Below are 13,143 nucleotides of genomic sequence, written 5' to 3' on the forward strand. Positions count from 1 at the left end.
AAGTTTTAGATCTTTGAGTTCAGCTCATGAAAAATGGGAGCAAAAATAAAAGTGGGGCATTTATATTTTTGTTCAGTGTAAGTACTGCAAGCTCCTGATTGGTTAGCTCAGTCATGGGGGTTATGTGTCAGGAAGTGTTGTGGCACTGTTTAAAAACAAATCTGTCTCCATCCTGCTGTTTCATTTTATATAGAATAAACCATTAACCACCAACGAACCCTCACGTTACAGTAGTGAAACAAGTAGGAATCAAACAGAACTATTAAATCCAGTGTGTTTTGGATACATAAGGCTTCTACACATATACACCACCAGCTTGTTTACATTCGTGTGCATGTTGCCTCATTAATTCTGGCCTTTTTCCTGTGCTGGGAGAAACCAGCCCCAGCAGCCAGCTGTACTGGATGTGCTTTAGAGTCTTATCAGCTCTCCACTGTTGGTCTGTGTGGGTTTCCATGTTGTGTAAGCTTTTTACTCCGCTGAATGGAGGTTTAGAAACACCTCTGCTCTCTGACATCATTCATTCCTTCCATTCTCCTCGGCCATAGAAGACATTTAGTGTTACATAATCTCTCTTTACAACAGAAGAAGCCTCAGGATATTTTTTTTTCTTATGCCTCTTCTTATAAGTAAATCAGGGAAATGGGATTGATAATGATTTTCACAATAAATATTAGGTGAAAAGAATGCAGGAACCCAGCCAGGAACCTTCTCGTAGCCTGAGTAGTGCTTTTAGGGCTGCTGTGTGAAGTGCACATAAGCTGATTTGCTTAAGGGCTCGATCCAGATTGTACATTGTCATTGTGCAAGGACTCAGAAAAGGCTGCTAATAAAGTGCACATGTATATGAGTAGGGCTTCTCATCATATATGTTTTCATACATACAATTGAGGACAGGGAGACAAATGTTGTTATACTTCCACTGTTCACCACCATAGTGAGATGTGAAATGAAGAAATCAAGATGAGATTGAAGTGTGGACGTCAAGGGGATGGATAAAAATATTGCATAAACCATTTTGGAATTACAACCATTTTAAATTTAAACACTGTTCATCCATTTTCAAGGTTGTGTCACTGTCCAAATACCTATGAATACATAGTAGTAATAATAATAATAATAATAACAACAATAATAATAATAATAATAATTATTATTATTATTATTATTATTATTATTTCAACCGGGGGAAAAATCTACTAATCTTCTGAAAAATCTTTTACTAATTACAGGTATGTCATTAAAAATTTAATTTTTGTTATTATTGAGGCCAATTCTCCCAGATTCAAACTAAAAATATTCTAACTTATTGTAACAAAACTACAAAAATCAGAAATACTTAAAGGGCTCATATTTTTCTAAACCCACTTTTATTAGTCTTTGGTTCATTTATTTGTGTATTTGGACTCTATTAGTTTAAAAAGTTTTAATTTGAACCCTCCAGGTACTGCAAAGCTATCTTTATATTAATTTTGGCAAAAATCAAGTGGATTTCTACAACCAGTTTTAATTCCTTCTTCATTTATTACCTCTGCCAGGAGGTATTGTGATCACTTTGCTTTGTGTGTTTGTTTGTTTGTTTGTTTGTTTGTTTGTTTGTTAGCAACTTTAGGGGAAAACTATTCCAACCATCTTTACCAAATTGTATCTACAGATAGGCCTAGGCCCTGGGACGAACCTATTAAATGTTGGGGCAAGTAGGCCAAAGTTCAAGGTCACAGCAAGGTCACAAAATCTCACATTTTCCTATTTCCTATCATTGAACAATTTTCGAAAATTCCTAAAAAATTCAAAACAACTCTGATTAGCCTCCAATTTGATACACCCGTAGCTTATAATAATATCTTGTATCTGGCACAAAATTGTCCACATCCACTGTAGAATGTGGAGTCTGTGGACATTTCAATTTAACATTGAAAATCCCATTTATGACACATTTTTCATTATAACTCAACAAATATTGACTGGAATTTAATATAATTTGACATACACATGACTGGCACCAAGCTTCAACTTTTTCTGCTGTATGGAACAACCTTGAAACTGTTTAATTTAAAAAGAAATAGTCGATCCACACATGCACACCATTCGGGGTGCTTGGCAGAGGTTTGCGTTCTCTGAACACTTGTTACGTCTGTAACTAATTATGTCACAACATTTGCACAAATAAGCTGAAGACTTTCGACAAACATTTTTCAGAGTCCATACTGAAAATATGTCCAAACTTCTAGCCGATTACCTAAAATGTTCAGTTGTTGGTTGAACGGGACAGAGCAGCATGATCAACAACCTAGAGGGGGTGGGGTTTGAAGTGGCTCATTTGCATTTAAAGGGCCAGCGCTCAAAACCGCCTTTCTGGTGTCATTACTCAGAAATACGGCTGAAGATGGACCTGTGGAGTTGAATTAATGAAGAATTCAGACCCAAGCATAGCATTTACAGTTTATGTAGACCACAGGGAAATGTTTTAAAATGCATAATTCCATTTTTCAAAACAAAGCAAAATATCACTCCTTTAAAGGAAAATAAGCTCATATTCATTCTTAAAATGAATCCTAGTGTTCTAACTTACAGAAAAACCTCCTTATTTGGTGGCATCACCTTCATTTTCACACTATTCATGTGTCTTCTACACCAGTTGTGCACATTTCCATTGGGTGTTTTAATCCACTTCTGGAACATAAATATAGCATCTCTGATTCATTTGATGGTTTCTTCCTCTCAGCCACATTCCTGTGGTTTTTGCAGAGCTGTATGTACATACTTTGCATTGGGAGGAATTACACAGTGAACTACCCACAGTTGTCCAGGGTTTAACAGACAAAACAGTTGTGTGAAAGCAGCTTCTTCAGCCCACTTCAGGAGCAGAGGCTGCTGGAAACTGGCCATGATATGGGTGGAAAAACCCTTAATGATGCTTTTTGCAGAGGGATCTTAGAGAAAGGAGGAAAAGTGGGTGATGTTTTGTGCAGAGCAGCTGCTGTATCAGACTGTTTTTCAGTTGAACACAATACTCCGACTCCCTGCAAAGCATCTACAGCAAACTTACATGTAAATGGAAAAACACAGACGCAGATTATATGTAGTTCATTAACTTTTTATGTTTAAATGTAATGTTGTAGATTTGGAAATGGAGTACAGGGGGTCTGCCTCCCTAATGCCTCTGAGATTCTAGAGTTTTAGTTTGCATCTGGACGATGAGATGGACCGGTCTCTGAGTGGGAAGGTCAGGTCTTTAGTCATCTACAGTAAGATGTTCTGCATGTTTTACTGATCAAATGTGTTTTTCCTGCACTGTGGTTTACCTAAAATGCAGCATGAGGCTTAAAGGTGCGGGAGACTTTCATGACCAATTTTTCATCAGATCTGTAAAACCTTAGTCATAGCCTCAGTATCATGAATCTGTAAGTCTTTCTGTGATTACTCACCTGAATCTCTTGCATTATGGTGAACAATTTCAAAGTGCCATCCACCATAAACAAAATGTGTGTTTACAAACAGAGCCCGTAGGTATCTCGGGCATCTTCGGAATTTTGTCACGATGTGCACTGTGGGAAAGGAAGGTTCACGCAGCCACCTGCAGCAGCAGCGCAACCATATGATATTATATGGACGAAACAAACAAGCGTAGACATCTGATACACGGAAATGCCTGGAGGAATGTGCATACAGGGAAGGGAGCGCCTGCCGTTTCCGCATCGTGTCTTTAGCAGCTGCCGCTGAAGGTGGCTTCGTGAACCTCTGTTTCCCACAATGCACGTTGCGACAAAATTCCAAAGATACCTGAGTTACCTTCTGGCTTTGAATGTAATCTAATGAGGAAGGAGGCAGAACTTGAGAAGGAATTACCAATTTGTTAGACATGTTTGTGTTGTATTGTTTTTGTTTGTTCAAAAAATAATAATATTTGAGCATTGAGACCCAATGTATCAAATATGATACAAAACTGAAACTCATACATGGAAATTGGAATTTAAAAGACATATATATATTTTGTTGTTCAGAAGGACCAATAAAGGCTCCAGTTTCAAAGAACTGGAATTTTCTCAATGATTTAATGGTTCAGGCTTTACAGGGTTAAAGATTTATATATGATGTTGAAGTATAATATATATGTGGCATGTATTTAATTGCTAAAACTCAGCTTGGTGGTTGATACATGTATCTGTGTTGTGACAAACTGAGAACACTTTCCTTACTGCTCTACATGGACTTAAAGGACCTATTTTGCTGATGTCTGTTCAAAAAAACAAAACAACTTTATTAGACAAAGACATTGTGTTTGTAAGATATACTTAAGTACTTAAGTACCCAAGGTCAATATATCTACTCTGCCACATGTCCCTGAGCTACGGATAAAGACTGATGATAAAAAGGCATGGTTTGTACTGAAGGACACATCTTATTAAAAAATAAATTAAAAAAAAGCACCCACTAAGTGAGATAAATTCAACACTGAAACACTTTTTGGGGGCTTCAAGCTGATTCTGTCTCTCATTCTGTAATTAACATTCAGGCTGCAAAAGCTGGAGACAACAGAGTGCAGTCTGTTCCTCCTTTTCAATTAGCCAGGACCCAAATGTTTATGCATCAAAAACTTCAAAATGATGATGTGCATGCTGTTCATGGATTGACCTCCGTTTCACTCCTCATAGATGAAAGTGAGACTACAACACACCTGGGAGCGTCATTCAGTAAAACAGCACAAGCTCTCAGCACGATTCCACAGCAGCGATTGCTCCAAGGGGTGAAAATAAACACATAATGAGGTCAGCCATAAAGCACAGCACAAGCAAACTCAGTCTTTTCCATTTTCTTCTCAAATCATTCCCATTTTTCTAGACCAGGGGTTTCAGACTCAATCTACTTCAGGTGCAACATTTAGCCCAATTTGATCTCCCATGGGTTTGAATGGAAAAATATCACCATAATAACCTATAAATAATGTCAACACCAAATGTTTCTCTATGTTTTAGAGCAGGGGTGTCAAACTCTGGTCCACGAGGGCCAGTATCCTGCATGTTTTAGATATTTCCCTCTTCCAGCACACCTGGTTCAATTAATGATCAGCTCATCATCATGCTCTGCAGAAGCCTGATAATAATGTAATGGCTCTCAGGTGTGATGGAAGAAGGAAATATCTAAAACATGCAGGATACTGGCCCTCAAGGACCGGAGTTTGGCACCTGTGTTTTAGAGTAAAAAAAAAAGAAAAAAAAAAGTAAAATTACATTATGAAAATGTTTACATCTACAAACTATCCATTAAAAAATATGAATAACATGAACAACCATGAAGAATCTGACATTTATTAAGAAAAATAAGTGCAGTTTTAACAATATAATGTCTCAGCTTATCATTGACATGTGCATTACAACTTACAAATCACAGTAAAGGCATAAAACACTTAGTAAGAGGCATAATATTGTTAAAATTGCACTTACTTGGGTGTTCATACTTGTTCAGGTTATTCACATTTTTTGTTAAAGGATAGATGTAAGCATTTTCATGTAATTTTACTTTTTTTTTTACACTAAAACAAATAAACAAATTTGAATTTCTCATTATTTACACCGTATTATGATCATATTTTACTAGTCTGTATGTGTCCCCTGAGCTAAAATAATTTGGACGCCCTTGACTCTTAACCCATAAAGAGCCAAACACCCACCAACAACCAAAACCATCAACTGATTGAAAATGTTTAATAACTTCTGATCCATTAATCCTATCAATACATGTAAATAATTGGTGTAAAATACAGTCATTCATCTTTTCATGGTTATCAGATATGATCCATTTGGACGTTCAGAGGCTCCATAGTTACCATGGAAACAATGTCATCTTCCACAACATTGACTCACCAGTAAAACCCATGGAGTTGGATCAGTGACAATGGATGGAGACATTTATTTTTGCATTCAGTTATTGATATTTTTGCTGTAAAAGTCACTTTTTTCAGTTTTCCCTGTTTCTGACATATTAATAACTTTTATTTTTAGTTTTTTAATTAAAATCTACATGATCAGTACATCCAGTATGGGAAAATACATGATTTTCACTGAAAAAACACAAAATACAGAGGATAATATTACAATGAATGATGATAAATCACTTAAGAAAGGTTAAATAGTGAGGAAAAATCCATTTGGGAACTGTAACAAAAGTAGCACTGACTTGTGTGGATTTGTTGCTGGTATTATTTGGGCAGTCGTTTATAATATTCTGTTCATGCTTTCTTTTCTTATATTCCTCATTTAATAGGCCTTTTTTATTTTATTTTATTTTATTTTATTGTAATTTTGTCTGTTTTTTCTTTCTCTTCTGCTCAGTTGACTCAGTTCTTGTTCTAGTTATTGTTACCATTATAATTATCACCATGGTTGTTATTGTTTGTATTGTTGATATTTTCTTGTGAGGGTCCTCGCCATCATCTTCTTCCTTTTTTCCCCCCTTCACCCCCACCCCCACCCCCACATGTCAGGTCCAGCATCGACAGTAGAATATCAAGGGGAGCCTCATATACTTTATGAAGTTCCCGTTGGCAAAGCAAATTTGTTCAGCACCAAAAGGAGCCAGACAACCATTCTGCTGTTATGATGCTGGACAAGACAAGTAACAAAGAAAAAAAAAAAAAAAAAAGTAGCACTGACTCTATGGATCTTCGGTGTCATTTGTGGATTAAACAAATTCTTCCCACAGGCCGTATTGGACCCCTTGGCTGGCCAATTTTGGTCCACGGACCATATGTTTAACACCTCTGTTCTAGACAGTAATTAAGTTTACTATAATCCAATGGTAATGTGTAAGACTGCAGAGAAGAGATCAATGTCTGCAGCCTCCCCGTGCATCAGACAGCTGTGGAATATAATACCAGATGATGCCACAGACGGCGTTTTCTCTTTCTCCTCACGTCCTGTTCGTCGGGCTCCTCTTTCAAACACAGCACTGAGGTGTGGACAGATTGACAGATGCTCACACTCTGCTTCACATTTCAATCCACCTGCGTGTTCCTGAGTATTTGTGTATGCACTAAAGGAACATTTGCATCTTTGTACGTGTGTCTGTTCTTGCTCACTGCATCACTGAGCATTCATGACAAAAACATACAGTATTCATATTTGCAAAAACCAAGTACTGTACTGTTATAAATGACACAGATACATAGTACAGATCATTGGTGATGATGTATCTGTGTTTTGCTGCATGGTGCTGAAAAAGCAGTCAACCTTTGAGGAAAACCTTAAGCATAAGAATGTGTACAGTGACTATTTTATGCAAAATTAAATTCCAGAGAATTATATCAAATAGCCCAACAGCCCAAAAGTGCAGTGATTGATGTGACACAGCAAATAAGTCCAGTACATAAAGAACATTCGGAGCAGTGTGTGGATTCTTGTTACAAGAGGGAATAGCAGATAAAGTTATTAACAAGTGGTACCAGGGACAACAAACCCCGCCCCTTGCATGCATTGTATCTTGTTTTGCCATCGATCCAGCTGATGTCATGCTTGTGGGGATGTCAACATATCATTTGCCTCTATATATGTGCAAAGTTTGAAGTAAATTGAAACAAAATTGATGTTTTTATTGACATTTGAAATTACGTCCATTATAAGTCAATGGGAAAAGAAAAAGATTTTAAAATTCATAAGAACTCTGAACTTTGACCTACTTTTCCCAAAATGTAATGACATCTATTCTGGGTCACTGTCAATCTACACACCCAATTTGGTATGAATTCAACCTATAGTTTTGCTGCTACAGACATTTGAAATTTTGTCCATTTTAAGTAAATGGGAAAAGATAAAGATTTTAAAAATTCATAAAAAATTTGAATTTTTGCCTGCTGTTCCCAAAATGTAGTCAGATCCATTCTGGGTCACTGACAATCTATAAACCTAATTTGGTATGAATTCAACGAAACGTTTTGCTGCTAGAGTGTTAACAAACAAACAAACCGAACCAAAAACAATACCCATTGCCTCCCCTTCGGGGGGGCAGGATAATAAAGTTTATTCATTGCATTTCGTATACAGTTCCAAGTCACTGAGCTTTACATAAAGGAAATGATCAAGAAAAAAATGTGCTTGAATAATAAAAAATAGATAAGATAGCACAATCATACATGCATGAGAGAACTGAATGTGACACTGTAAATACACTTAGTCCTTTTAGTTGTGAATATACTTGTTTTTTTATTCTATTTCTTTTTTTTAATCTTGTACTGTACTGTGAAAGCAGGGATAGCAGATAAGCATTCCACTGTGCGGTATAACGACTAGGTTTTATCCTGTGCATATGACAATAAAACCTCTTGAATCTTGAATTTTGAGAAATGGGATCAAAGCTAAGCTCTACTAACAGTTTAGTTCAGGTGTTTACAGTTTAACAGCTAGATACTGCTTTCACCGTGTTGGGTGTAGATACTGGGCTTGACGAGGTGAACTGAGTCAATAAATCCAACATATTGTATTGACATATGATCAGCTTTATGGACCAGTGGGATTTCTTCAATCTACACTGTAATAGACTGGATTCTGGTGTAAAGATTTTAAAATTGGAGACTTCTCTTTTAACAGATGTGAAAGGGGCTGGAAGTAGATTAGATACAACCTTTCAGAAGAACCCTCAGGAAATGTCTCTGGCCAGAATGGGGATCAAACCCATGACCTTAGCATTATTAGCACCACACTCTAACCAACTGAGCTAACTGGCTATAATTTGAAGTAGTATTTTTATGTTAAAATATTTAAAGAGAAATGACCTGAATATATTACAACCAAGTTGAGAATGAAGAGTTCTGATGTTGTGCCAAAGATGCCATTGTATCGAATTACAGAAATATGAAGTGAATGTATTTACCACAATGCACCATCGAATTTATGTGACCACTAGAGGGAGTAGTGAGTCACTCTATTGGTTTTGCATATATATGTTAAATGGATGCCAACTGGCCTTTAGTATAGATGTCAGAAAGTGACCAGATGGGATGAGAACCATTAAGAAACAACTTTTAGAGTCAAAGAGATTGACTTGTGATAAAAACCAGATGCACTGTTGTTGTTTTCATCGTTGGACACAGCTCAAAATGAAAAGAACAGAGTTTGATAATGAAATGACAGTGTTTTTTTCTGCATGGGTAAGTTTGATTATGAGTTTTATGAAGGTATAAAGTTATTATGGGATGTTATTATCTTTGCTAAGTTGCCATTTGTTGATCCACAGTTCAGACTAAACTGTGACAGTTCTGGCCTTGTTTGGACGACTTCAAACAGATTTTTAGTTCAGCTATTGACAACACAAACTGTACAGAAAACAGAGGTGATTTGTGGTTTTCCTGTGGCTGTTTTCTGTCTAAAATCAGAGTTGAACTGATTGGTCTATGATGTGAACTATCAGCTGACGCAGCACATGAAGATTATAAAACACTGTTATTTTGACTGAATGCTAAGAGTTTTAGTTTGAAGAAGAAAACTTGATATCATAATACTTTATTATTATACAGTCTGTGAATACTTTGTTGATTTATTAGTGATTTTGTTAGTCCTAAGTACATTGTGTTTTGTGACTTGCCCCTGCTTTAGAGAGCTTTGAAAATCAATAGAACATAGACAACCTTTAAGTGTTGTTACTGCTGCAGAAAGAATCTTTTTTTGTGTTGGTAGTTGGTTGAAATGAACTGAAAGCATTTTGTGCAACTGCCCAAATGAAACTGTGTTTTATATACAGTGAACTGACAGGGAAAGGTTTTAAAGACAATTCACTCCCATATCCTCTTAGAACAACTGCCTACAAACCCATAACAGACAGTGAGGGATGATACGTTCTGTGATGGCTTCATGAAAGTGGATCAACAGGTGTTTTTTGACATGATACTTCTTCAGCTGCCTGAGGAAGTGCAGTCTTCACTGGGTCTTTGTGATGTATTTGACAGGGTGAAGTACAGAGGAGCCAGGTGGAGCTTAGCTCCTATTAATAAGACATGAACTCCACTGAAAACATGATTTGTGAAATTTTGGGGATTCTCTAAAATATTGACAGTTTGCTATTTTTGCCATGCATCTTCATCATCATGGATAATGCAGAAAATTAGACTTTTGAGAATGTATTTAGAAGAATTTGCACAGCATATACTGTTAAAATTTCTAGTGTGATGGGATAAGAGGTTGGAGGTTTACCTAACAAGGATTTGGCAGAAACTATCAATGTATGCAATTTCCCCCTCTAATAAAGAGAGGACAATCCAATCACTGTGTGTGAAAGATGAAAACACATTGTTCCCTTTCATTATAGAAATATTTATTTGTCTTGTTGCTATTTGCCCTGAGTAGATTCAGCACTGCACCTCTGCATAAGAAACCTTTTATTTATTGGAGTGCACACAGTAACACAATATTATTTGCACCCCATAATAACAGCATGTTAGAATGAATAATCTAGTCTAACAAATAATCTTTAACGCATTACAAATGGGGAAAATAAAGTTCTACTCATGTCAGCAGATACAATATGAAAGTCCTGGCCTAATGCACCATTAAAATATTAATGATGTACTGTATCTTTGTATTGCTCTAAAAATACTCCCCCTGTCATGACAGACAGTAATTATCCTGAATTATTTGACACGTAATCAATCATGAATTTTAGATTCAGATATGAAAAATCGGCCTTTGGCTCTCATTATGTGCCTGTGACCTTTGCTAAATCATTTACTTCCTTACTTTGGTTGAATTGTATCAGCCCTGCCTATTCCTATAGAGACAAAATGCCATTGAAAAACTATTAGAACACAGCAGTGTTATAGGACAGATGAGGAGAGGCAGTGACATTTCAGATTTCTTGTTCCATTTCTGCAGTCGCCCACTAAAGAACCCACCAGTGATTTTCAGCCCAATCCAATATAAGAAAAGGAACCACGCATGCCAGTCCTGTCTGTACAGATGACAAACGCCATGGGGCACAGTGACAGTCCACGGACCATTATTTCAGCTGGAAACCGGCTCCATGCTGGGATTTGCTTTTTGGAACAGTGAAAATGGTCTAAGACAGCAAATAATGAAACATAGAGAACTTCAGAACCAGCGGGGCCAAATAGACATTTGACATGTATGCTAACATTTAATTTTTTTTTAAAAAGCGTGTATTGGAGGACCAACAGATTTAGACATTAAGACTTATGCAATGTCTCTGTTAAATATGTTTGTACTGTACTACCATACCTTATAAGTCAGCATTAGGGCGAAGGTTTATAAGTTACCCAGTTAAATGTGACCACTTTAATCGAAGCAATATAATTTATTACAAACATCTCATTTTGAGCTGAAGTCATGCCCCTTCTAGTTGTTCTTCATGAGACCTTGTTTTGAAATTTAAAAAGCATTACATTTAGTAGCGAGAGACAAGTTAGTTTTTAATCCCACTTGAATTTTGCCATCTTTTACACATGTAATGTTCTGCAATTATTACAGTTATTTTTCAGGATGGGAAAGTTGCAGATTGTTAAAGTATTCTACTAAAAATAAAGGTTCTTGCTGCATTAAGTCAATTTTAAACTGTTAATTTGTTTAAAATTGAGGAGATTGAATAAAAAAATTTTCAATGTATTTTTTGAAAGTAAGGGAGAGTCCAGAACAACACCAAAATACTTGAACTCCTTCACCAATTCCAGCTCTTCTTTCAAATATACAGTACAGGCCAAAAGTTTGGACACACCTTCTCATTCTTCGCATTTTCTTTATTTTCATGACTATTTACATTGTAGATTCTCACTGAAGGCATCAAAACTATGAATGAACACATGTGGAATTATGTACTTAACAAAAAAGTGTGAAATAACTGAAAACATCTCTTATATCCTAGTTTCTTCAAAGTAGCCACCCTTAGCTCTGATGACTGCCTTGCACACCCTTGGCATTCTCTTGATGAGCATCAAGAGGTAGTCACCTGAAATGGTTTTCACTTCATAGCTGTGCCTTGTCAGGGTTACTTAGTGGAATTTCTTGCCTTATTGATGGGGTTGGGACCATCAGTTGTGTTGTGCAGAAGTCAGGTTGATGCACAGCTGACAGCCCTATTGGACAACTGTTAGAATGCATATTATGGCGAGAACCAATCAGCTAAATAAAGACAAACGAGTGGCCATCATTACTTTAAGAAATGAAGGTCAGTCAGTCTAGAAAATTTCAAAAACTTTGAATGTGTCCCCAAGTGCAGTCGCAAAAACCATCAAGCACTCCAACGAAACTGGCTCACAAGAGGACCGCCCCAGGAAAGGAAGACCAAGAGTCACCTCTGATGCTGAAGATAAGTTCATCTGAGTCACCAGCCTCAGAAATCGCAAATTAACAGCAGCTCAGATTAGAGACCAGATGAATACCACACAGAGCTCTAGCAGCAGACACATCTCTACAACAACTGTTAAGAGGAGACTGCGTGAATCTGGCCTTCATGGTCAAACAGCTGCTAGGAAACCACTGCTAAGGAGAGGCAACAAACAGAAGAGATTTATTTGGGCCAAGAAACCCAAGGAATGGACATTAGACCAGTGGAAATCTGTGCTTTGGTCTGATGAGTCCAAATTTGAGATCTTTGGATCCAACCGCCGTGTCTTTGTGCGACGCAGAAAAGGTGAACGGATGGATGTTACATGCCTGGTTCCCACCGTGAAGCATGGAGGGGGAGGTGTGATGGTGTGGGGGTGCTTTGCTGGTGACGCTGTTGGGGATTTGTTCAAGATTGAAGGCAACCTGAATCAGCATGGCTACCACAGCATCCTGCAGTGACATGCCATTCCATCCGGTTTGCGTTTAGTTGGACCATCATTTATGTTTCAACAGGACAATGACCCCAAACACACCTCCAGGCTGTGTGAGGGATATTTGACCAAGAAGGAGAGTGATGGAGTGCTGCGCCAGATGACCTGACCTCCACAGTCACCGGACCTGAACCCAATCGAGATGGTTTGGGGTGAGCTGGACCGCAGAGTGAAGGCAAAAAGACCAACAAGTGCTAAGCATCTGTGGGAACTTCTTCAAGACTGTTAGGAAACCATTTCAGGTGACTACCTCTTGATGCTCATCAAGAGAATGCCAAGAGTGTGCAAAACAGTCATCAGAGCTAAGGGTGGCTACTTTGAAGAAA

Source organism: Sphaeramia orbicularis, chromosome 10, assembly GCF_902148855.1.
Source record: "Sphaeramia orbicularis chromosome 10, fSphaOr1.1, whole genome shotgun sequence".
In the NCBI taxonomy this organism is placed as follows: domain Eukaryota; kingdom Metazoa; phylum Chordata; class Actinopteri; order Kurtiformes; family Apogonidae; genus Sphaeramia; species Sphaeramia orbicularis.